Source organism: Symphalangus syndactylus, chromosome 15 (assembly GCF_028878055.3).
Source record: "Symphalangus syndactylus isolate Jambi chromosome 15, NHGRI_mSymSyn1-v2.1_pri, whole genome shotgun sequence".
In the NCBI taxonomy this organism is placed as follows: Eukaryota; Metazoa; Chordata; class Mammalia; order Primates; family Hylobatidae; genus Symphalangus; species Symphalangus syndactylus.
Window position 1 is genome coordinate 62,291,896 of NC_072437.2, and position 26,678 is coordinate 62,318,573.

General features: G+C 36.9%; 1 protein-coding gene across 1 annotated transcript in view; it reads right to left on the bottom strand.

Annotated features, from left to right (window-relative positions):
- Nucleotides 1-26,678, bottom strand: part of LOC134732552 (laforin-like) — a 267,798-nt gene that overhangs the window by 105,559 nt on the left and 135,561 nt on the right. The window contains exon 3 of the mRNA XM_063618487.1: nt 7,963-8,066. The gene's annotated coding sequence lies outside the window, so the exon portion shown is untranslated. The remainder of the gene's footprint in view (nt 1-7,962; nt 8,067-26,678) is intronic.

Below are 26,678 nucleotides of genomic sequence, written 5' to 3' on the forward strand. Positions count from 1 at the left end.
TAATGAAATTACATATATAATAATTTCATATACAATATGACACAACATAAAGAAAAATTTTAAAAGGTGATAAATCCCAACATCGATGCATACTTATAACTGTGCTATTGGTAGCCTCTGTTTGAATATTTTCTCTTCTACTGATTTTAAAGTGTGACTTTATGCAAGTAACTTAACATCTTTGTTTCTTACATCCTTATTTGTAAAACTGTCGATAATAATGGTATTTATTCCATAGGGCTGTTATGAGGCTTAAATGAGTTAACATATTTAAAATACTTAGAAAAGTGTCTGGCACATAAAAAGTGTCAAATAACCATTTTTTTGAAAATGTTCTTTTTGTTCTACTTTCTCCAATTACTTTTCCTAATAATCTTTTTGTATCAATTATATTTTGATTATATTTAATTTTACAATGAAGTATTATAAATGGTTTGTGAGTAATGTTTTTCTAAACAATATTTTAAGGAGCTAAGTAATTTCTAGTCGAACGTAGGTATTATAACTTATTTAACCATTTTCTGATTGCTGGATAGCTAGATTGTCTCCTGTCCCGTGTTGCAATGTATAATGAATCAATATACCTCTTTGTCGATAAAAATCGTTTTATACTTGAATTAATCTAGAAATATAATTCCCGTGTTTAAGGGTAAGAATATTTTCAGATTTTATGTAATTAATTAATTTATTAATTTATTCAAGTCAAACAGTATCCAGCTTTATTAAAGATACTTTCCATAAACAGTCATGATATTTCTGGCAGGACATGGGCAATCCTTAACAGTATACGACTTTTAAACTTCCTTCTTCAATGGACTACCAAAAATCAGAAAGCCACTATAAAACCCAGTGAAGTCTCCATTTGATGCTCTGAACAGGGAAAGTTTAGAGTGAGGGTTGACACTTCACATTTAGCACGTCATTTACAACTTTTCACAAGTCGACCCTGACTTTTAGGAAGTGAAATAAAAATGGCAGAATTCACGTGAAGATCCACAATCTAGAAACAGAACCATTGATCTTTTGAGGGGCACCATCTCAGTGGCATCATCGGAAAGTCCAGATTGCCTGACACCCTGGTAACCAATTATTGGAGGTCGGATCCCAACAGGCGTCTGGGTTTAAAGCAATTAAGTCTTTGCTGAAGGTGGAAAGGGAGAAGAGGACACGAAAAGAATTTGTTTTTCCATACCACAAGGCATTTGTGCCAAAGTGGCTGCGTGTGGTCAAAGTCAGGTAGAAGGGAATCCCTTATCCTGGGAGCCAAGAAAAGTCTCTCAGAGCTAGAGGGGAAAGGGGTTTTCCCCATATTAATCCAGCTTCAGAAACATTCTATTAGTGACATTTGCCCCTCCCCCAAAAAACAGTAAAATGTTCTGTGTGCTAACATAGTGTATTAGTCAGTTCTCACACCACTTTGAAGAAATACTCCAGACTGGAAAATTTATAAAGGAAAGAGGTTTAACTGACTCACAGTTCCACACGGCTGGGGAGGCCTCAGGAAACTTACTTACAATCATGGCGGAAGGCACAGCAGAAGCAGGCACCTTCTTCACAGGGTGGCAGGACGGATTGAGTGCAAGCAGGGGAAATTCCAGACCCTTATAAAACCATTAGCCCTCCTGAGACTCACTTACTATTAGGAGAACAGCATGGAAGAAACCGCCCCCATGATCCAATTACCTCTACCTGGTACTGCCCTTGACACGTGGGGATTATGGGGACTACGATTTAAGATGAGATTTTGGATAGGGACACAGCCAAACCACATCACATAGCTTAACAGAAAAATAAACAAAATTCTGTGTTTTAATAAAACTTGATAAAAAATAGTAGTTCAAACTACACAGTCATCAGAAGCACACAGTTACCAAAAATGCACACACTTCATGTGCCATCTCCAGCACCTTCAGCTTTCCATGCCTGGTCTGTGTTAGCATCTCCATGTTATGCACGGTTATCCCCTTTCTTACCAGTGTCAGCTTTTCCCTTTTTCCCTTTAGGTGGCTTCTCTCCGTTCTTTGCAGGAGCCTTTTTAGGCTTGGGCTCTGGCTTTGGAGGAGCAGGTTTAGCAGACAGCTTTGTGGTTTCTCTGTGGTTCTTCTTTCACCTTGGCTTTGGTTGCACAGTGGGCTTTGGTTGGTCTGGGGGTTGTTCTCACCTCTTCTTTTTCCTGCTGCTCCTATTCATTTATTTTTAATATTTCATGATTATTATTTTTAGCTAGTCAGGTGAAGTGGGGCAGTGAAGAGGGATTTTTTTAAAATGTTTCATTTTCTAAAATGTAGTGGCACTTTATATTGCCACTCACTATATCTGATCATACAAATTTAGACGAGATCTCAATAACACAATGCGATTATGGTTCAATTGATTTATTTTATTAGAAAATAGGGAAAATTTATTTTATAAATATCTACCTGTGCTGAATGTCCTCTGTTCCAAAGAATGGGGCCTGGTCAAGAAGGCAGTACGTGAAATGTCTGATTAAAACTTAAGCACATTAAGGTTAAATACTGAACATCACTTTTCTAACATGGGGCTCAAAGTCTCTCATGCTCTTAATTCCTATTAACTCTTATCTTAGTTTAATGATTTTCCAGTATTGTTTTAAAGATTTGCAATTGTGTGTTTTGGATTGTTCCACAGCTCTCCTTATTTCAAAATTTGCTTACTGGTTACTGTTTCCATGCAATTGTATTGCAGATTTCACTTCTTCATTCACTCAACAAATATTTCTTGAGCTTCGCTGGTTCTTAATGTGTCCAGAATTGGTTCCTTTTGGTGGGTTCTTGGTCTTGCTGACTTCAAGAATGAAGCTGTGGATCCTCACAGTGTTACAGTTCTTAAAGATGGTGTGTCCGGAGTTTGTTCCTTCAGATGTTCAGATGTGTCTGGAGTTTCTTCCTTCCAGTGGGTTCATGGTCTCGCTGATTTCAAGAGTGAAGCCACAGACCTTCGCAGTGAGTGTTATAGCTCTTAAAGGTGGTGCAGACCCAAAGAGTGAGCAGCAGCAAGATTTATTGTGAAGAGCAAAAGAACAAAGCTTCCATAGCATGGAATGGGACTAGAGCAGGTTGCTGCTGCTGGCTCCTGCGGCCAACTTTTATTCCCTTATTTGGCCCCACCCACATCCCGCTGATTAGTCCATTTTACAGAGTGCTGATTGGGGCATTTACAATCCTTTAGCTAGACATAAAAGTTCTCCAAGTCCCCACCCGACCCAGAAGCCCAGCTGGCTTCACCTCTCACTAGGTTCTAGGGATACAGAGCTGAATAAGTAATGATCCTTGTCCTCAAAGAACTCTCCATGGGAGAGGGAGGTGATCCATAGAGGGCTCTCTGTAGTAGGTGATGTGAGATTTGAGTAATAAGAAATTGTCTAGTTAAAAAGGGTGCGATGAAAGACACTTCAGAAAGCAGAGATAGAATGCTGTAACTTCATGTCTTGCACTGAAAAATTTGTTTCAATTTTCCTCAAACATTTTCTATTAAAAACTAAATACCATTTGCTAATTCTGCCAAAATGGTGTTAGCATACATTATAGGTTATGTTCTGAGGCTTATGGGGGTTGTGTGATAACAGATACTTTTATGCTTAATTCCTCCCATTGGCAAGATTGATTTTCTAAACTGAAATCAGGGCAAGAAGGTGATTATTAGTAATATCTTCTGGTATTGAAATTTCTTCTGGATTTTGAATTTCCAAACCTTCTCCAAGTGTAAGCAGATGGGGAAGGTCTCTAGGCATGACAGTCTCCTGCATTACAGCCTGTTTTTCTTTCTAACTCTATATAAAACATGGTCACTTCGTCAACTAAAGCCAACTTCTGACAAACCCCAACAACTTATAAATAAATACAAAGAAACATTCCTCCTTACTACATTAAAGTCTCCACTCCCCCAAAAACTATAACTTTATTACCATAACATACAACCTATGTACCGACATAACTCACTACATCTACACTACCAAAGTCCCTCCTCTGCATTTAATAACTCACCTCCTCCCCTCTCCGTCACCCCATAAAAACCTTCTATCAGTTTCCCTCATTAAAACACTACTTTAAAAATGTTGCCATTACTCTCCTTACTTATAACAAATAAAATTCATATTAATCAAAACCAATATTCTCATAAAAATCATTAATTACTCACCAACCAAACAAATCCCCAATTTTTCAAATTACACAGCTGTTATAAATTTCACCTCCATTTCCCTACCTCCCTAAATCCTGTGTATCTTTAAATGGGTTATAGAATACAATTGTAAATACAGAATCTTTATCCTGAGTTTGGAAATTGGTTCTAATTATAACATTTTCTATCATTGTAATCTGGGATGAGCAACATGTCAGTCTTGACCATTAGTACAATCTAAGATTGGCAGTTTTAGAAAATAAAAATATGATGCAGAACACCTAGTTAAATTTGAATTCCAGATTTAAAAAAGAATAATTTTTAGTGTAAGTGTATACCTAGCAATAATTGGGACATACTTATGCTGAAAAGAAAGTATTCACTGATTATCTGAAATTCAAATGGAACTGGTTGCCCTGTATTACACTGGCCACTCGAATCCAATTCTTAGACAGAACTCACTTAAGCCACCCATACCATGGCTTCTTACTCCTTATTTTACCTTCCAAGAGCTAAGTGTTCAACAGAAGAGAGATCCTCCTGAGTGGAAACGAGCACTGGACCCATCTAAATAGTAACATGGAGAGGAAGAAGAGTAGTGACAAAATACAAAAGACAGTATTTCTTGAGAAAGAAAAAGCTTCCCCACTTCATTCCTCCTCCAGAAACTCCACCTTTCTGCAAGCTGTTTTTGAGCACTGAGAAGTGGCTCAGAGACGAGTCCTATCATCAAAGACACATTTCCCCAGATTCTTTCACCTGTTAACACTGCAGAATAAACCAGAACAGACATAGGAGTGAAATGAAAGGAAAAATACCTCCTTAGAGTACCTCGTTGCTAAGAAAGTGAAAAACAACAACCTGAATATTCCCCAAAGAAGTGCTCTGCTAAAGTGCAACATCTGGGATTTACAAGAGTTAAGATGTAGGTAGGCAGTGTGTATAAGGCCCCTGATATATTCAGCTTGACCTCTTACAGGGTGTAATTGTAGAGAGAAGTGGTAATGGCAACTATAAAGAGTCTTTGCCAGTGACAAGTTGCAGAATGGCCTAAATCATAGAGGCGGAACTGTGTACCCAGCACCAAGGGAACAAAGTCAGACAGGAATGAAAGCATGGCATTATGTACCTGGGCAGTGGGTGGGGTTACATAGCAGGAGAGTTTTCACTTGTGCATGACCTAACTTAGGGTACAGATGGCCTTTAAGTTTCTAAAGATATTTAAGCACAGAAAGAAGAAAGCCTGTGTTCACCTATCACCCTGAGCAAAGATTTAGCAGATGAAACCACAGGTGTTTTTACTCGGAAGAACACGAGGGGAAGACTTAGTCAGTTCAATGCTTCATTTCTTCCTCATGAAAGTTTCTAGTCAAGGACATACCCAGACCTTTATAGATTTTATACAACATTCAGTGTTTAAAAGAAACTTTTCCACTGCTTCTTTCTATTCTTAGATATTTATACTTAACCCAATTAAGCCTAACAATTGTAAGTACACTATACACCGTGCAATATGTATCTTCAATGTGGGCTTGTAAATACTTGAACATTTTTATTAACAAAATACTAGAGTCTTTTATTTGTTGTAGCTAAATAATGGTATGCTCTACTCTCTCATTTCTTGTGCAAAGAAAATCACCTATGCAAAGACTGAAAAAATTATACAGTACACCACCTTTTCGAGTCTGAGAGAGGAAACTAAATTAAAAGCTCAAAATAGAGAATCATAATGGAAACGGACTTGCAATACATAGTACTGTCATTAAATACTCATCTAAATGATTTCATATACATTATAATTGTGTATCAATATTTTAAAAATAAATTTTTTTACTAAATTACAGTGATATAGACAGGAAGCAGTGAAAGGGGTAGGAAGAACTATAAAAAGGAATGGATCAAGAAAGGCATCTCAGTTTTGCCACTGACAAAATATACAAATAAAATTATAATTTTGAAAATTTAAAATTGTATACCTTCCATATTCCTGAAACTAATAAAAACTGTACCATTCCAAAAAAGACAGACGAGGAAGAATAAAAAGAAAGATGTTCAAAGTCTCAAGGGGCAATTATAAAGTGTATTCTTATTCTTAAAAAAATCTTTATGCTTGTCTCAATAGTCTAAGTATGCTACATTCTATAAAGCTAAAAAGTAATACTAAGACTTTAAACAAAGTAAAGTTAACCATTTAGAAATTAAAAATAGTTTCTGAAATAACTAGTTAGTAAAAATGGAGCTCAAAACTAGTGTTGTGAGCCTTGACATACCTTTTGTGAATGTCATTTCCATTCAAGCGACTGTCAAAACTTAGGGAATTAGTAATGGTCAGATATAAGATAAATGCGCAAAAATCAATTACATTTCAAACCAGTGGCAACCATTAGAAGACATAATGGCAAGCATTGTTTACACTCAGTAGCAACCAAAACCACTTATGTATTATTTAAAATAACCCTAAAAAGAAAATGAGTAAGACCTATAGGGAGAACTTGATAAAACTTTACTGAGAAAAATGAAATATTTAGCTACCTGGAGAGCTATACCATGTTTCTGTATGCAAAGCCTGAATAATGTAAAGAGTCCTTTTCTTTCCCAATTAATGTGTAGGATTATAATGGGACAAAATGCTCTTAGAAAACACTTGACCTCCCTATATTCCTTACTGCTCATATAATTTTGATTCTACCTATGCTACTATAATCAAATAGAATTATTAAGAATTTTCTGTGAACATATCGAGTAATATTACTGAACCATTAAGCGACAATTGTTCAATTGTGTTTTGGAATACCATATGCCAGATTAAAACGTGTGTGTGTGTGTGTGTGTGTGTGCGTGTAAGGGAGTGGGCGCAAAAACCCTTGATGTTTTCTACTAGAAAAAAGTGGAGAAAGATAAGGGATTTCTGATAAGGGATAGTTTGCTCAGAAGATAATTCCTTTTATTGCTTGTATACACATTGCTTAAAATCTTGAGAAGCTTTTCGGGCAGATACTTGGACAACCTAAGCCTCTTTGCTTGGGGTGCACTAATGAAATAAAACTTGCCTTATTATTTTATTTTATGATACAATACAGAATTCTGTTAGTTTGCTTTGTATCTCCTATTGTCACATGGTTAATTACTATTTTAGATGTTTGTTTAGGTTTTTCTAATGTGTTTTCTCCAATGCATTCTAACCTTTTTGAGGCAGGAATCATATCTCATTCACCACTGTATTCATAGCTTCTGACAAAGAGGCTGAACAAATTACTCCTGGTAACTCAAGAGTATTTATTAAATCAATGAATGAATAAATGAATAAGTGAGTAAATAAGTAATAAAGAGGCTATTTTGTAGGTGGTATGAAAAAATTTGCTCTTTGGGAAAAAAAAAAAAAACCTCTAAAAATCACATTATTTCCTTAAGCAAGATAGATTTGTAATCCCAGTACACAGAAAGGGTGGATAGATTGCCACCTGACTTTGATAATATATTTCGTGTAGTCTGTCTGCAATTACTGACTACTTGTTTTTCATGAAATTTACTCTGGGGAGAGCTGAAGGCACTTTCTTCTGCACTCCTCAGGATCAGCTGAAACTAAGGAGGAAAAAGAAGGTATCACTGAATCACCGAACTGCCTGTCTACAGACACTTACCACACATATTAGGATTTCCTGGAAGGGAAAATTAACCATTGTTTGAGCCTTAACTTAATGATCACTGAGACAGAAACCCTCACCTGTAACACTTGTCACAGAGATGCTTTGTTCTTGAGCAACTCTATATACCAAGGAAGCTCCAGTGAAGAGGGAACAGTGTGAGGAACCACATCCCTACCTGTTCACGTTCGTGCCTTTCAGTAATCTGCTCTCCCCATTAAGTGTGGCGGTGACCTGTCGAGGAAGCTTCTCTATCTCCTCCTAGGTTATCCAGCTGGGACCCTATAAATTAGGATGACAAAAATACATTAACAAGAGAAAAAAGGAAGTTTATTTATATGTGCATCCTGCAGACACATAGGAGTACTCAGAAGAAACTCTACAAAAAGGAAAAAAATCAGCCAGGCATGGTGGTGCACACCTGCAGTCCCAGATACTTGGGAGGCCGATTTGGGAGGACATTTGAGTCCAGGAGATTGAGGCTGCAGTGAGCCATGATCGCATCACTGCACTCCAGCCTGGAAGACAGAGCATGACCCTGCCTCAAAAAATTTTAAAAAAGGAAATTTCTGCCAGGGAGTTTGAACTGCAGCTCCACAAAGCCACTGTGGCCAGGCTGCCTCTCTAGATTTCTCCTCTCTGAGCAGGGCATCTCTGAAGGAAAGGCAGCAGCCCCAGTCAGGGGCTTACAGATAAAACCCCCAACTTCCTGGGAACAGAGCACCTGGGGGAAGGGGCGGCTGTGGGCGCAGCTTCAGCAGACTTAAATGTTCCTGCCTGCCATCTCTGAAGAGAGCAGTAGATCTCCCAGCACAGTGCTTGAGCTCTGCTCAGGGACAGACTGCCTCCTCAAGTGGGTCCCTGATCTCCATGCCTCCTGACTGGGAGACACCTCCCAACAGGGGTCAACAGACACCTCATACAGGAGAGCTCTGGCTGGCATCTGGTGGGTGCCCCTCTGGAAAGAAACAGACAGCAATTTTGCTGTTCTGCAGCCTCTGCTGGTGATACCCAGGCAAACAGGGTCTGCAGTGGACTTCCAGCAAACTCCAGCAGACCTGCAGCAGAAGGGCCTGACTGAAGAAAAACAAACAAACAAAGGAATAGTATCAACATCAACAAAAAGGACATCCACTCAGAAATTGCATCTGAAGGTCACCAGCATCAAAGACCAAAGGCAGATAAATCCACGAAGATGAGAAAAAAATAGGGCAAAAAGGCTGAACATTCCAAAAACCAGAACGCCTCTTCTCCTTCAAAGGATCACAACTTCTAGCCAGCAAGGGAACAAAACTGGACAGAGAATGAGTTTGATGAATTGACGGAAGTAGGCTTCAGAAGGTGGGTAATAACAAACTCCTTCAAGCGAAAGGAGCATGTTCTAACTCAATGCAAGCAAGCTAAGAACCTTGAAAAAAGGTTAGAGGAATTGCTAACTAGAATAATCAGTTTAGAGAAGAACATAAGTGACCTGATGGAGCTGAAAAACCCAGCATGAGAACTTCGTGAAGCATACACAAGTATCGATAGCTGAATCAATCAAGCGGAAGAAAGGATATCAGAGATTGAAGATCAACTTAATGAAATAAAGTGTGAAGACAAGATTAGAGAAAAAAGAATGAAAAGGAACAATTAAAGCCTCCAAGAAATACGGGACTATGTGAAAAGACCAAGTTTACATTTGATTGGTGTTCCTGAAAGTGATGGGGAGAATGGAACCCAGTTGGAAAACATTCTTCAGGATATTATCCAGGAAAACTTCCCCAACCTAGCAAGACAGGCCAATATTCAAATTCAGGAAATATGGAGAACACCACAAGGAATACTCCTCGAGAAGAGCAACCACAAGACACATAATTGTCAGATTCATCAAGGTTGAAATGAAGGAAAAAATGTTAAGGGCAGCTGGAGAGAAAGGTCGGGTTACCCACAAAGGGAAGCCCATCAGACTGAAATAAAACTGGACAGAGAATGAATTTGATGAATTGACAGATCTCTCTGCAGAAACCCTACAAGCCAGAAGAGAGTGGGGGCCAATATTCAACATTCTTAAAGAAAAGAATTTTCAATCCATAATTTCATATCCAGCCAAACCAAGCTTCATAAGCGAAGGAGAAATAAAATCCTTTACAGACAAGCAAATGCTGAGAGATTTTGTCACCACCAGACCTGCCTTACAAGAGCTCCTGAAGGAAGCACTAAATACGGAAAGAAAAAACCAGTACCAGCCACTGCAAAAACACACATAGGCTCGGCCGGGCATGGTGGCTTACGCCTGTAATCCCAGCACTTTGGGAGGCCAAGGTGGGCAGATCACGAGGTCAGGAGATCGAGACCATCCTGGCTAACACGGTGAAACCCCGTCTCTACTAAAAAATACAAAAAATTAGCTGGGTGTGGTGGCGGGCGCCTGTAGTCCCAGCTACTCGGGAGGCTGAGGCAGGAGAATGGCATGAACCTGGGAGGCAGAGCTTGCAGTGAGCCGAGATTGTGCCACTGCACTCCAGCCGGGGTGACAGAGCAAGACTCTGTCTCAAAAACAAACAAATAAACAAACAAAAAAAAACCATACATAGGCTCAAAATAAAGGGATGAAGGAATATTTACCAAGCAAATGCAAAGCCAAACAAACAAACAAAAAAAGCAGGGTTGCAATCCTAGTCTCTGATAAAACAGACTTCAAACCAACAAAGATCAAAAAAGACAAAGAAGGGCATTACATAATGGTAAAGGGATCAAAGCAACAAGAAGAGCTAACTATCCCAAATATATATGCACCCAATACAGGAGCACCCAGATTTATACAGGAAGTTCTTAGAGACCTACAAAGAGACTTATACTCCCACACAATAATAGTTGGAGACTTTATCACCCCACTGTCAATATTAGATCAACGAGACAGAAAATTAACAAGGATATTCAAGACTTGAACTCAGCTCTGGAAATTTCTGAACCCCTACCCACCAAAGGAGTGGTTAGAATTTGGGGTCGATATACCTAACTTCCTAGGGGAAAGAGGTGATGAAAGAGCACTTATGGAAAAGCAAGTGAGTATTTGGGCTCTCAAGAAATTACATGGGAATGTGTTAGTTTGTGACAATGTCTGTCTGGATGTGGTGTCCAAGAAGAATAAAGCTGCCCTCAGGGAATGGATTTATGACAACTTAGTTCTTTTTAGTTCTTTTGGGAAGCTAGGCTTTTAAAGAGATAATAGATTTCAGGAACTCAAAATAGTTCTTATGCCAAATTGGCATATTTTAGAGTAGCATATCCTTATCATCTTCACTTCTAATCAAAAGAATACAACAAACATGATGGATGTCATGCCCATGATTGTGAAACATATAAGACTCTTTTTGCTAGTTCTGGTTCTCACTCTTTCTAGCCTTGAAAAAGCACGTGACTTGTGAACTGCCTATGGAGATGGCCACTAGGCAAGGAACTACAGATGACCTTTTGTGGCCAGGCAGCCTATGGCACACAGCTAGCAAGAAACAGAAGCTATCTGATCAATAGCAGCAAGGAAATGAATACTGCCAATAACTTGAGGAAGCTTCAAAGCTGATTCTCTCCCAGTTGAGCCCCCAGATGAGAATGTAGCCTGCTGACACCTTGACTGCAGCCTTAAGACCCACAGCAGATGACTCAGCTAAGCCATGTCTGGACTCCTAACCCATACAAGCCATTTGATTAAAAATGTATGTAATTTTTAGCCACTGACTTTCTGGTAACCTGTTACACAGCACAGAAAACTAATGCAGACAGATTGGTTAATTTAATTACTTAAAGATGTTTAACTGAGGCTTCTGAGCAAGATTCAGTAAGCCAGCTATGTTTATGTGTTTTAAAAGCAGCCATTATCAAATAAATTTGACACAATTAAATGAACATTCAAAAGCATGCACTCAATGAAGAAGATTTAATGACATTGAGAAATGCTCACTATATTGATAAGTTACAGTGAAGCTTTATAAAACCAAAAGTAACTATAAGAATATTCATTAAGATATGAACTGTTGTATCTGGACCAAAGGCTTATAGAAGATGTTTATTTTGGTTTCACCTTCAGAAAACTATTTTATATAGACAGAAAAATGTCTTTTTCTTTGTTACATTTTGGTTATACAGCAAAACCTGCATGTGGTTAGTGAGAGAGTCATGTCACAATCTTCTTTGGAGAGGTGGAGCTAGATTTGAAACTACCTTTGCAAAAACTGTAACTGAGGCAACTATTACAGTAAAAGAGATCTGACCTAACCAACTCTATCTTGCTTCTAACCTCCCAGCTGTCCTTGTTCATTCCTGGGTGCAGGATGAACTAACTTTTGGAGGAACTTACTTTATAGGTTAGCTTTGAAATAAAGACCATAACAGCCTTTCCCCAAATAAATCCCCTCCTGCCTGGGGACTAGACTGCCTTTGCAGGACTAACAAATTGGCTACAAGATTAGAAATTATGGTTTAGGAGTCATGCAGCTAGAGGCTGCAAGATTCTCATCTAGTCTTGTGGCTTCCACTCAGGAACCGACTCACTGCAAGAGGACAGCTTCAACTCTCTATGATTTTATCTCTGACCCGACCAATCAGCACTACCCATTTTCTGACCCCCTACCCACTAAATTGTCCTTAAAAAATCCTATTCCTGCATTTTTGGGGAGACTGACTTGAGTAATAATAAAGCACTGGTCTCCCATATGGTCGGCTCTGCATGTATTAAATTCTTTCTCTATTGCAATCCCCCTGTTTTGATAAATCAGCTCTGTCTAGGCAGCGGACAAAGAGAACCCACTGGGTAGTTACAGATTGATGTGCTGGATAAGCTCAGAACCTGACTACTTGGTTGACAAACCCTGCTCTGCTACTTAGAGGCACTGTGACTTTGGCAAGTTTTAACTGCTCATGTTTGAATTTTGTGCATCTAAAAAATCAGGATACTATCATAATACGCTTGGATTATAAGGTTATTAAAAATATCAATAAGTTAATATAGTGCTTCTAAGAGTGCTTGACAAATAATAATCTACTGGTAAATGTTCTCATTCCTTTTAAAAAATTAAATAAGAAGGGAAGACAAGAATGTCACTCTTCCTCCAACCCAATTCTCTTATTTTTCAGTATAAAAACTTAGAGCTGGTAAATTTCATGTATGTATATGTGTGTGTGTGTGTGTGTATATGTGTGTGTGTGTGTATATATATATGCATATATATATATACACATAATCTCCACATGAGTCAAATGATGTACGATATATGAAAGTACTAGAGATTGCCATTCTTCATCTTTTGACATTTATTTGACATTTATTTTCTATTCTATATTTTTCTTAATAATAAAACTTCAGAGCTGAGAGAACCTTGGACATCATCTAGTCTATTCTCTGTGCTTTTCTCTTTCTATTTTGCAAGTATGACTGGTGACAAACTGTGGGAATGTTAACACTGAAGCAATCAGGGAGATCATAAAATCCAAGAATTAATTATCTTTTTATTCTGTCACTCTTTCACATGCTCTGTCCTTCTCTCTATCTCTCTTCCTCTCTCCTTCTCTCTTCTTCTGTCTCCCTCCCTCCTCTTTCCCTTCACACATACACACAGTGAATATTTATGCACATGTTTGTTTTCCATTTCTTTAGTTACAAGCTCACTTATCAGCAATGTCAAAGCATTTTCTTTCTTGGCTTCTTCCTGAAGGAAATGTTTATTATGAATTTTTAAAATCCACAACCAAAATAGGATTTCTTAAAAGAAGTGCTGACAGAAACTTATTTATTCTCTTGAGAATGCAACTCTGTGCATAATAAACATTTAGTAAATTGTTAAACAGCATATGATGAAATGTTAACATAAATAAAAGAGAGTACTTAAATGAATTTTCATGCCTTTTGTTTTCCCCTTGCTGAGCTACAGAATAATTTCAATAAATAAAAAGAAAATAGTGGTAGAAGTGAGAACAGAACTCACATAAAAAAGCCTGAGTCCATCCCCCACTCCAGTTATTTCTTTTTGTTCATGCTTTTTTGTTTGTAAGAGCTTGTTTTCTTCAGTGAACACTAATAGCAACCACCACTATAACAACAAGAACAATATCAACAAAAGGTAGTTACCAAAGAAAAGCAAAGATGAAAGCAGTTTTTAACAGACACTTTGCAAATCTGTGGATAGCTTTAAATACTTAGGGAATCTCTTCATTCATAGTAATAATACTCTATCAGACAGCAAGGAGCCTGTTTTTATGAACAGGGTCATTAAATATTGCTCCCATGGAAGTTTACTGGAAAGAGAAACCAGTGGGTGTCACTTGGCACATTGACACATTCACTGTAAAATATAACTTAAGTATTATTTTAAATAAAGCATGGGTAGCCTTTACAATTAATGAAATGCCCAAAATATATGAAAACTGTCTTTTAGAATTACGTTTAAAATAATTCAACTTGTAAAATTCTGCTCAGATTTCAAAAGAAACATGTTCACAAAAAGTGTATTTGTAGAATTTTCAGAATATTAAGCAACTGTTTTGCCAAATAAGGTTATCTAATTTATATATCTACTATAAATGCCACTTGGAAACCACCACCTAACTTTTCTGAATGTTCCATTTTCCTCTCTATTTTCAGAAGGCTTTACGGGTGACAATAAAGCTCCTATGCCATGAACTTACTAGGATTTTCTTTTATAAGTCCTCATATAAGTTTAGCTGTATATGTGTGTATACATATTTATATTTACATATTTATGCATAATTTAATTCTTAGACTTTGCCATTTGGCTCAGAGTCTAATGACATGTAATCTAAGCATTCAGTTGTGGGTGGTCCTGTGGGAGCTCATTTTCCGAAAACATTGACTGAACTCAAAGATTTCAACTCAGAATTCAATGGCATGTATTTCCTTCATTTGCTGCTGGGGAAGATTTTACAGTAATTAAACTCTGAGACTTGGCACTAGTTTTCGTAAGTAGAGGCTATAGTTTCTGAAATTGTCTCTAATAGCTAGCATTTTTAAAATTTGGGATGAAGCTGGAAACCATCATTCTGAGCAAACTATCGCAAGGACAGAAAACTGAACACTGCATGTTCTCACTCATAGGTGGGAACTGAACAATAAGAACACATGGACACAGGGTGGGGAACATCACACACCGGGCCCTGCTGGCGGAGGGGGGAGGGGGGAGGGATAGCATTAGGAGATATACCTAATGTAAATGATGAGTTAATGGGTGCAGCACACCAACATGGCACATGTATACATATGTAACAAACCTGCACGTTGTGCACATGTACCCTAGAACTTAAAGCAAAATTTAAAAAAAATAAAAGAAAAAGAAAAATTCTAGAGTGTAATAGATGTGATTAAAGAGAAAATGTTTTATGTCTTTTGGAAAACTTCCAAATATGGAAAATGGCTCTTCTTACCATAGCGTCAATGAGATGCCCACACACCTGCTTCATTAGTCCTGCTGGCTGAGCTAGGCTACCTTCTGCCTTGTTCTTCAGGTCCTCTTTTGCAGTCTGAGGCCAACAGCTATTTCTCAGAGGGGGAATATGACATTTCCTTCCTCTTAAATTTCATAGGAAGGGTTTTTTTTTGTTTTGTTTTCTTTCAATGTTTATGTGCAGGATTTTTGTCTATTATGAATTTTTATTTTCCATTTCTCTGAGCTGGCATAGATTCTATCATACAGACGGGATGGACTGGGCACAGATGGTCCCAACTTATTACGGTTGGACTTACATTTTTTTCAACTTTATGATGGTGCAAAAGTGATATGCATTTAATGGAAAGCAGTTTCACACTCTCTCATGAAGCTAGGCAGTGGCAGTGAGGCACAGCTCCCAGTCAGCCACAGTAAAGCAACAGATACTCTACAATGTACTGTATTGCCAGATGATTTTGCCCAGCTGTAGGCTAATGCAAGTGTTCTGAGCATGTTTAAGGTAGTCTAAGCTAAGCTATGATGTTGGGTAGGTTGAGTATATTAAATGCATGTTTTACTTATGCTTGACTTATGTTTGACTTTTCAGCATACGATGGGTTGGTTTACCAGGACACAATGGCATGCTACGTCAAGAAACATCTGTATTACAGAGTCGGTAACATGAGGCAAGAGAACAGTTTGCAGCCTCTACCACATGATAATTATAGGAATTTGAACAAGATACATTACTTGTTTGGATTATTATTAAATATATTAACATTGTGTATATGTGTGTGTGTGTATATACATATACACACACACACATATATCTGTGTGTATGGATACAATAAATATAGATAAAATAAATATAGCATATGAAAAGTACTCTTTACTTCTTACCACTTTGTTTCCCCTCCTGTTTTTTTCCTTATAGAGCAATAGAATTATCTTCTAAAAACATGCATTCTAAAACATATTCTTTAAGAGCCAAATGATTTTTTTCAATGTAGATTCTTCAAATGTATTTGAAAAATATATGTGTTTATATGTTGCTTTCAAACAGTAAAATAATCTCTATTATTTTTACAAATATGTTTTCTGTCTCAGTTTTCCTTTGAGAACAGCAAACTGCCTAGTAAGGTATAAGACGGTACCAACAACTTTGAGGAGGTTTTCTGGGGCACATGGTTTAGTATCTTTAGACTATAAATGTTACATCATGATCAGTGAAATGTCCTTTACCACTCAGGAAATGTTAAATATATATGATAACCTATCCTTCCACTTTCTCGTCAATGTGAGAAATAAGGAATAACAAGAAAACAAAGGGAACTATATAAGAATAATTATAATTTACAAAAGAGGCCCCTGAGAAAAAGACATGTTTCATCACTAGGGAAGAGAAGATAGAAGAGTAACTTTGGATCAGACAGTTCAGATGCTTAAGAGTAATTCATAGCCAACTCTTCCAAAAAGTAAGCTGTCAGCAAGATGTATAGGGTATGGTAAGTGGAAACAAGACTGTAGATCTATCACTTACAATTTAGTAGGCTAATAACATTCTTATATTCTTCTTTGAAATATTAAATAAGTGTATAAAATAGATCATACGGTGTCATTCCACTATAGCGTGGTTCTGTAAATTAAGGTTGATATGTATCTAGGGATTTTATTTACTGATGTTCTGACACGTGAGATTTTGTTTGTTGCTGAATCAAAACCTATATCTATTACTCTGGAATTCAAATGTATTTGGCATGGCTTCTTTTTACACTGCGGGTGATTGTTCTATAAACATTTTTTTTTGTCTGTTTTTACATACTCTTGTTTTGCTTTGCTACTTCAAAGTGAAGTCTGAAGTTACCTTTCCCATTCACGGGCAGCTATTAAGAAATATTGGTTACAGTTAACAGAGTTTTTTTGTTCATGTTTTTTTTTGCACAGGCTACGGTGACTAAATGTTTAATTAGAAAGAATCTGGAGAAAAAAATTGTTTTATGGTGTAGGAATGTACTGACTACAGTAGAAAATAAGCTTCACAAATTTAGGGTCTTTTTCCCCCCTTGGGTCCCTGGAAACTAGAACAAAGCTAGGCACATGGCAATGCTCAAAAAATGAATGCTAAATAAACATAATAATCATGCTTGATGTGATCTTATACATAATATGAAAATATATTAGAATTAGAAACACGTGGTACTACTGTTTCAGTCTAAAATGAGGTTCAGCAATTTAAGGTAATTATCTGAAGTTCACATAGCAAAGCTTAGCTTAAGCTTGCCTGGTATCCAAAAATATTTCGGCTTGGTGGAATATCCCTGCCAGAAATCCTTTTTCAAAAGAGATCAAACAGCATCTTTCTGGGGAGAACACATTTAAGGAAAGAAGAACCCAGACATGATACACACGGCCTTAGAAAGCCCCCAAAAACTGGAGAGGAGAGCTACTTTGAGTCCAGTGTGATGTCTCTGAGTTGAATGTAACCCTAGTCCATCTCCACAGACTTCTGGAGAAGGCCCAGAGGTGAAAACTGAATGAGTGGATTCACGAAAGTCTATATAAACCCCTGAGACATACCAGAATAACTTTAGGTTATTGCTAACAGTGCACAGTAAAACACAATATTACAGATTTATTTCATTAAAATAATTGTTATCATACTGTGGGGAAAATGAATTACCTTAATTGTTAAATACTACAGAATATAAATCTATAACATGCCCAGTATATGTCATGATTAATATCCAATAGTCAAAAAATTTGTTAATTAAGAGTCTGATAAATAAGTTATGTAGTCAAATATATTCAGTGATTTATTAGTATGAAAGGCACAGGTCTCCTTCAGAGGATCTAGTGGATTATTTTCTATTTTAGAGAAATACTGATTAAATATACGTTGCTGTAGAGGAAATATATCAAGATATGCATATAACACATATATTTTGCGGAATGCTGAATCTCAATTAATGCACTTAATTGTTTACTTGTGTAGATACTTACTTCAATGTGTTTTTTGCAAAGCCATCAATTTGATCTCAGAATTAATTTGACTTAAAATGCAGGGTTATTATTTAGCATTTAATGAAAATAAAATTCCAAGAAAGAGTTGAAATTATATAATAATATTTTGCTGGTGTTTATTGGTAAGCAAGGGTTGAATAAAAATTGTATTTTTAAACCAAATTAAAATAATTATTAAAAAACTGATAAAAGCAAGTAAATTGGAAACCAATGTTAGAAAACATAAAATTAAAATAGGGTTAAAAACCCTCTCTAATACAAAATAAAGTTTATATGTTGTGCCTCTAAATTATATCACTTTTTGAATGTCATCATTGGTATATTCTCTTATAGTACAGAAGAAAGTGTTTCTCAAATTGTACATGTATGGAGACTGAAAATACCATTTGGTTCTCTCTCTACATCCTTGAGAAAAATGGTCTAAAGGGATTATTTACAGAGTGAGGCAAATAGGAAGGAAGAGGAAACAAATGTAATGAAATACTCCCTGGACCCTGCCAATACACTAAATTATCATAACTGGGGAGGTATATACAAGTGCAGCCACTTGGTGGCTCCCAGGAACAGACATTTTATTTTTATTAGAGTACTCCTGACATTGCATTAATGAATCTTCCCTACATGTATATAGCAGATGTGGCTTGAAAAGTTGGGTTGTAGAAATATGTGACATGTTTACTGAATGACAAAACAAAAATTCTCTCTGCTGTGGATCATTCTGGCCCTCCCATTGCTGTGAAATAATAGACCTTCTAGTAATGGATGCTGCACACCACACACTCTCTTATCTCTTCAATTCTCAAATGGGCATGATTATATTACCACTGAGTATGAGGTTTGTAAGCAGGGATGCCAGGACCTTATAATTATGAAATCTCATGACTATATTATCTTTAGCAGCTGTGGTATCTTTAATTACTAAATACTTCCCTTATAAAATTCAAGTCACTCTTTTATCTTTATTAAACTTTTCCCTAAAGCTTAGATCTCCATGATTAACACATTCTATCTCAAATGCCAGGATATGCTCACCATTAGGTAAGAGGTGTGTATATATGATTTTAGTTACATATATGTTAAAACATTCAAATATTTGAATTCAACTATTACAAAGTTGCTAATCAATGTTCTTGTTGTTTGTACATGGATCTGGCATCATATCAATGAATCACACTTTATATCGTCAATCAACACTCTGCCCCTACATGGTTTTAACAAACGATGCATCTGAGGGAAGATTCTTGACTGGCAGAAAACAGAAACCCCACTGTTATTTGAAACGTAACTGCCAGAAACTGATTTGGTTGTCACTGGTATTTCCCCTGAGGGGCAGAGCCTCATAACTAAATTTATATTTTAAAGAGCCAATATTAGAAAGCCAGGAAACACTGAATTCAGTCTCTTAATTATGTCTTAATGCTAGTAAAGCCATGTTATGCTCTGGGGGGTGGCAATATCAATTTTAGTCTAGAGAAAAAGGTAAAATAGTAGCTAATATAAGCAGTTGAAGTAGAAATGTAAAAGTAGACGACCTATTTTTAAATGTACAAATGACAGCAAATATTAAAAGGACATTTTATGCCTGAGTATATATCATTTACTAAAATTCTTAGACCTCGGTGAAAAATTACAAGTTGGTAAGTGAAAAATAAAAAAAGAAACTATACCATTACATAAACTTTCTAAAAGACTGCTAAGCACACTGTCAGCAAACTAGATGTTAACTCATTGGCAAGATAGAGGTAGCCAAGTTCTAAATGGGAATTGTTGATTAGGTTTGCATATTTTCATAAGAATGATTATGGGGGATTCTTTCAAGTTGCCTTGACTCGTGCCTTTCTAGGTATATTAACTTAACATTCTTTCCTTGCCTCAGTGAAGTTTTACAGTCAATGTGGGGGTCCATATTTAAGGCAGGGGGAAGAAAGAGTCACAGTAGGTTGGAAAAGCTCATGATCCATTTCCACAGCTTAGCCTGGGGTAAAGCAAAGCTAACCTTTGAGATACCACAGAGGAAATCCAGAATAAGAATGATTTTCTTCAGAAAGGAGAAAATGGCAGGATGTTTTCCATACTGTTTTTAGGCTATTCATGGAGAATATGTTTATGAAATGATGTGAGGAACAAGCACGAACAATTTGGGAAATAGGGAAAGAAATGAAATGATAACTCTCTGGAACAATTCACTAGGTAATTTTCATAATGCCAGGGCACAAAATACAAACATTAATGGTATAGCTTATGGATTTTAATTTAAATCAATAGCCTATTTTCTTTACAACTATTTTTCAATAGGAGCTGTAGGTGTGCTTTCCCTTTTCCCCACTGCATTAAGCCTTTGTCTTCCTCTTCTTGTTCTCAACTACTTTTTTACTTTAATGCCACCTTCTTCAGACAAATACAAAACACCTTGAAATGTATTTGATTCTGACACAGTGGAAACTGAATTCCTGGTATAGAAATAATTCTACCTTGGCAAAGACTCTGCAATGGAAGAGAAAAACAGTAGTTTGGAAAACAGATATAGATTCAATGTTCTAGGGTTATAGAGAATTTGAGGTTCTTTATGCTGGAAGAGACATCTGCCAGGAGTCTTGAACATCCCTGCCCATTCTTTCTGAGGGCACCACGTTACAAAACTTCTGCTTGTCACATAGGCAGCTGAATAGGTCAAAGTGAGGAGAGTGTGGTTACCAGGTAACTCAGTCCCTGGGCAAAGTAAACTTCTAGTGGCTTGCCCAAAAGTACTAGATTCTTGGCCCTGGGTTTCTCTTTTTTAACAGAATTCACTGCTTATGCAGGTGTCATTTGGTCCCTTTTGTCATCCTGTGTGAATTGAGACTGGGAAAACTGGCCCAAATATGCTGGCCCTCTGGTTACCATTTCTGTTGTGAGTAATACAGTATTCCCCGCTTACCTGAAGTTTTGTTTTCAGTTTCAGTTACTGGCATTAACTATGGTTCATGAACATTAAATGGACATTCTGGAAGTAAATGTTCCCACAACTTTTACTGCAGTATATTGTTATAATTGCTGTGTTTTATTATTAGTTATTGTTATTAATCTCTTACTGTGCCTAATTTATAACTTCAACTTTACCATAGGTATGTATGCATAGGAGAAAACATAGCATAGGTAGAGTTTGGTACTATGTGTGATTTCAGGCATCCACTGGGCATCCTGAAACATATTTTCCTCAGATAAGAGGGGACTACTGCACAGCCTTTCTCTGATCCAGAAACCTTGTCTTCTGTCAGCATCCATGAAACTGTGAAAAGCTGTTAGCTTTCAAGTAGGGTAAAATCCAGACCCTTTTCAGCTCATGAAACCTTAGGGATTCAAAGGTGAAAATAGAAAATTTATTAGAAGTGAAAAAGTCTGGTTTAGATATATAAATTTTGAAATCAAATATATGTAGGTGGGAATTGAAATTGTGGGCATAGATGTGATTGCCTGAGGAGAGGGTAGAGTTGTCAGAGGCTGAGATCTGCTGGGATGCATTCCCAGATGGTTAAACATTCTAAGTCACAGGGTGAGATAGGAGGTCGGCAAAAGATACCAGTCATAAAGACCTTGTTGATAAAACAGGTTGCAGTAAAGAAGGCAGCTAAAACCCACTAAAATCAAGATGATGATGAGTGACCTCTGGTTGTCCTCATTGCTACTCTTCCACCAGCGCCATAACAGTTTACAAATGCCATGGCAATGTCAGGAAGTTACCCTATATTGTCTAAAAGGGGGAGGCATGAATAATGCACCCCTTGCTTAGCACATAATCAAGAAATAACTATAAAAAGTGGCAACCAGCTGCCTTCGGGGCTGCTATATCTATGGAGCATTCTTTTACTCTTTTATTTGTAAAAGTAACCTTTCGTTTATTCCTTTACTTCCTAATAAACTTACTTTCACTTTACTCTATGGACTTGCCCTTAATTATTTTTTGCATGAGATCCAAGAACCCTCTCTTGGGGTCTGGATCAAGATCCCTTTCATGTATCAGACTCACATGAGGACTTTGTTTAAGTTTGGACTTTAAATAACTTTAGTGAATAAAGGTTTGGTAGAGGAACCTGGGCCTAACCAAAGACACGAGAGAAATCAGAAAGGTAGGAAGTAAAACAGAAGATTATTGTTTCATGGAAGTCAAGAGAAGACACCTTTTCAAGAAGAAACATGTATTAAACACTGTTGAGAAATCAAGAGATATTAGGATAAAAATGTCCTTTCTGTTTAACAAGATGAGGAAGAGAGATACAGGGAGTTATTAGAAGGGAAGTGGGTTGAAAGGTTTATTAAAATATTGAGGAAGGACTAATTGACAAGTTGTATTTGAACACACTGAGGGAATAGATAGACTGTAAGTTTCTCTGGAATCCAGGATATGATGCCATAGGATGGAGAGGGTATGGTGACATGGGATTGGATGGATGCATGGAAAGCACAGGTTAAAATGTTTGAAATTTATTTCCCTCAGATAAGGGGGGACTACTGCAGGGTGCAGGGGAATACTCTTATGTAGAAAGAGAAGGCCAGGCAAGGTGGTCACACCTGTAATCCCAGAACTTTGGGAGGCTGAGGCGGGCGGATCCCGTGGTCAGGAGATTGAGACCAACCTAGCCAACATGGTGAAACCCCATCTCTACTAAAAATACAAAAATTAGCTTGGCATGGTGGTGCATGGTTTGTAATCCCACCTACTCGGGAGGCTGAGGCAGGAGAATCGCTTGAACCAGGGAGTCGAAGGCTGCAGTGAGCCGAGATCACGCCACTGCACTCCAGCCTGGGTGACAGAGCAAGACTCCCTCTCTAAATAAATAAATAAATAAATAAATAAATAAATAAATAAAAGAAAGAAAGAGGAAGCATTTTTCCATTATTACAGGAAGCAAGGAAAATAGGGTGGGTGCCCATATTGTAGGAGTTAATGTTTTGTTAGATGGAAGATAAAGTTTCTGATGACTTTGTTTTCTGTCAGAATAAAGAAGCAAAACATGCCATGACATGTCCTGGGCCTTAAGGTTTGAATCAGGTGGTGAAGCTTTAAAAACTAGGAACAACTCAAATGTCCATTAACTAATAAACAGATAAAGAAAATATGGTGTATCCATACAATGGAAAGTTATTCAGTAAAAAGGAATGAAGTACTGATACACACCACAACAACGGGGATGAACCTCCACAGCATGCTAAGTGAAGAAATAACCAGTCACAAAAGACCAGACATTTTGTGATTTCATTTATATAAAATATCCAGAATATGTACCTCCACAGATATTAAAAGTAGATTATTGCTTGCCAAAGCCAGGGGCATTGAAAATTGAGAAAAAATAGGGAACAATGGCCAATGGATACGGGGTTTCTTTTGAGAATGATAAAAATGTTCCAAAATTAGATAGTGGTGATAGTTGCATAACTCTGTGAATATATTAAAAACCACTGGATTAAAAAATTTTAAAGGGCAAATTTTATTATATGTAAATTACATCTCAATGAAGCTTTTATTTAAAAAAGAAGACGCAGGCAGTTTAAAAAATTCCTAAGAATACTTGCTAATTTAAGTTTAATTCTATGTAAATATACTTTCTTCTATTCTTTTTGCTTTTTCTAGCTAGAGTGAATTATAGTCCCTCCCAAATGATAAATTTTTAAGACATTCTTTGATGTGTTTCTCCTAAATTTGCTTCTGACTCATCTGTTCCTTAGTACTTCAGCTTTTCTCTATCAACAGCTTCAGACTTGTGAATCACTTTTCTAAAATTTCTGTTTCTGTCTTTCTTTCAAAAATAGTGCTCTGGAGCTTCTGTAAATAGTTTAGTGATAGCATTTCTGAAACTTTTATTACACAACTCTTAGTTTGCTATTGTAAGTACTATATTTTCCGGGTTTCTCTATAAATAAGTATTCCTCTCATCTTTTACACTTGAAATAAATTTTGAGGAATCTATGTCTTTACTACAGGATAAGCATAATACCCTGAAAGAACCTATTCTAGTAGAAATAACCAAGTTAAAGATGTTGCATTCCAAATTTATGATTGAATGCAAATGCCTCATTACAAAGTAAATCCTTCATTTAAAATTGTTCAGTAGGATGGGTCTTAAAATCTTCAATCTGGTTAAATTTAACACACTGAAAAATCGTATTCAGAAATATTCAATGGGCCTAGAGCAATGTTAGATCAATCTGCATTTACCTCTAAATTTCTATGCTAGTAATTTACTTTATACATGCTATTCTCTTGGATGGAAAGTCCTTGTCCATCTTAATCAAAGTATTTACACCATTTTTTTTTTTTTTTTTTTTTTTTTTTTTTTTTTGAGATGGAGTCTTGCTCTTTCACCCAGGCTGGAGTGCAGTGGCACGATCTCGGCTCACTGCAGGCTCCACCTCCTGGGGTTCACGCCATTCTCCTGCCTCAGCCTCTCCAAGTAGCTGGGACTACAGGCGCCCGCCACCTTGCCCGGCTAATTTTTTTTTGTATTTGTAGTAGAGACGGGGTTTCACCGTGTTAACCAGGATGGTCTTGATCTCCTGACCTCGTGATCCAACCGCCTCAGCCTCCCAAAGTGCTGGGATTACAGGTGTGAGCCACCGTGCCCGGCTACACCATTTTTTAAGAAAAATCTGGTTCAAATTTTACCTTATCCAAGATGCCTTGAAGATAAATCTGACTTCCTGATGTCCTGATATTACACCATCTAAATAATGAAGCGCACAGTTTGTGCGTTATGCATTTGAACCTCATAGTATCCTCTTTCTAATTATTTCACATGTATATACTTTGTCTTATAATTAGATTTCAAATATTTCAATGGCACGTCTATGCATTTTATTTGTATATACTTCATAGAGCATAAAATATAAAATGATCATTATATACATACTTGATTATTTACAAAGACAGATAAATAAAAAATTGTGTGGAAAAATAAGACATGTTTAAAATGATATATTTTGTTATGATATATTCCTACCTCCCTGGTCATGTTATCAGTATTTTTCTTGTAATTATTGCCCTTCTAGTACTAGTAAGTGTATTAGTCCACTCTCATGCTGCTATAAAGAACTACCTGAGACTGGATAATTTATTAAGAAAAGAGGTTTAATTGACTCACAGTTCCACAGGCATAAGAGGAAGCATCACTGGGAGGCCTCAGGAAACTTACAATCATGGCTTATGGTGAAGAGGACGCAAGGATATCTTACCATGGTGGATCAGGAGAGAGAGAGAGTGAAAGGGGAAGTGCCCCACACTTTTAAACTGTCAGATCTCATGAGAACTTACTCACTATCATGAGAATAGCAAGGAGGAAATCTGCCCCCATAAGTCAGTCACCTCCCACCAGATCCCTCCCCTAACACTGGGGATTACAATTCAAAATGAGACTTGGGTGGGGACTCAGAACCAAGTCATATCAGTAACAAAATAAAACATTAAGGAAGTATAAAAAAGATACGAAGCTATGATTGCACCACTGTACTCCAGCTTAGGTAACAGAACAAGACCTTGTCTCAAAAAAAAAAAAAAAAAAAAAAAAAAAAAAATATATATATATATATATATATATATATATATATATATATGAAAGGAGACAAAATAGTATGTGGCTATTAAAAAGAGTTTTTCTGCATAATTGTAATCTACTTTGTAAAAAACTGAGCGAGTCAGAGAGAATCAACATAAAGATGAATTTTAGCTTTGGCAATATCAAAATCATCATAGTAAGTGCAATTTCATTATTTTGGAAGTGATAGAATTCCTTGGAAAAACATAGTAGGAAATTCCTATTGCTGAGTTTTAGAGGCCAGTACTGAGGGGAGAAATGTGATGTTTGCATAGCATTCCAAACTTGCATATTACTTTATTCCTTTGAAAATTGATGCGAAGTAAGTGGAGTGAACAGGATCCCTGGTGAGCATATTTGACAGATCCTACCCTCCCACCCAGTGCAACTACCTGCTTTCCTTCATTTAGTTCACAGATTTATTGAACACTTACTGTGTGCCCCACACATTCCTAGGTGTCAGGGTTAGTACAGTATTTTTCTCTCTTTGTGTCTCTTCAGCTGTTAATGATATGGGTTAGTGTTAGTTCTTGAAAGTGAGGTAGCTGCCTAGCCTGAAAGACGCAGGTTTTGCAGGAGGAAGTAGCTAAGATGTAGTGAAAGGGAGTATATAGTTTTAGGACCAACAGAAAACGTACAACTGGATGAGATGATGCAATTTAGGCTATATCTGGCTTATTTTCCTAGGAAATTTTAGTGTATAATCATCACATTTCACAATGTCTTCAAATTATGTTCGCACTTTCTATTAAAAGGCTGTTTTCTTCTGAGTTACTTTCTTCTAAAACTTCATTGTGTGTCACGTGAGCACATTATTCTCCATGTGGGTTTTTTTCACTACATTTTAACACAGTGAGCTTTTTGTCTCTACCATGTCCTGCCCACTGTGT